General features: G+C 31.3%; 1 protein-coding gene across 4 annotated transcripts in view; it reads right to left on the reverse strand.

Annotated features, from left to right (window-relative positions):
• The window catches only part of LOC119582070, an 18,281-nt gene that overhangs the window by 10,795 nt on the left and 7,234 nt on the right, over nt 1-252 (reverse strand). The gene's annotated exons all lie outside the window — the stretch shown is intronic.

The following is a 252-nucleotide window of genomic DNA, read 5'->3' on the forward strand; positions in this document are numbered from 1 at the left end:
GCCAATACCTCAAAAGCCTACACAAATGGACTTCATTCAAATAAAAAAACAAATCAAAATCATTGAAATCCGCACTGTTTCTCAAAGAACTGTTAAATACAATCCCATGCATTGCTCCTCAGTTTTCCATCTAAAATGACTAGATAGTGTGACTCATTTTTTTCAATACACGAAAAGGAATATACAAATGCAAAATCCATTTTCATAGTAAAATAACGATAAATCACAAATATAAAAGGCTGACCTTAAGTG

Source organism: Penaeus monodon, chromosome 15 (genome assembly GCF_015228065.2).
Source record: "Penaeus monodon isolate SGIC_2016 chromosome 15, NSTDA_Pmon_1, whole genome shotgun sequence".
Classification (NCBI taxonomy): Eukaryota; Metazoa; Arthropoda; class Malacostraca; order Decapoda; family Penaeidae; genus Penaeus; species Penaeus monodon.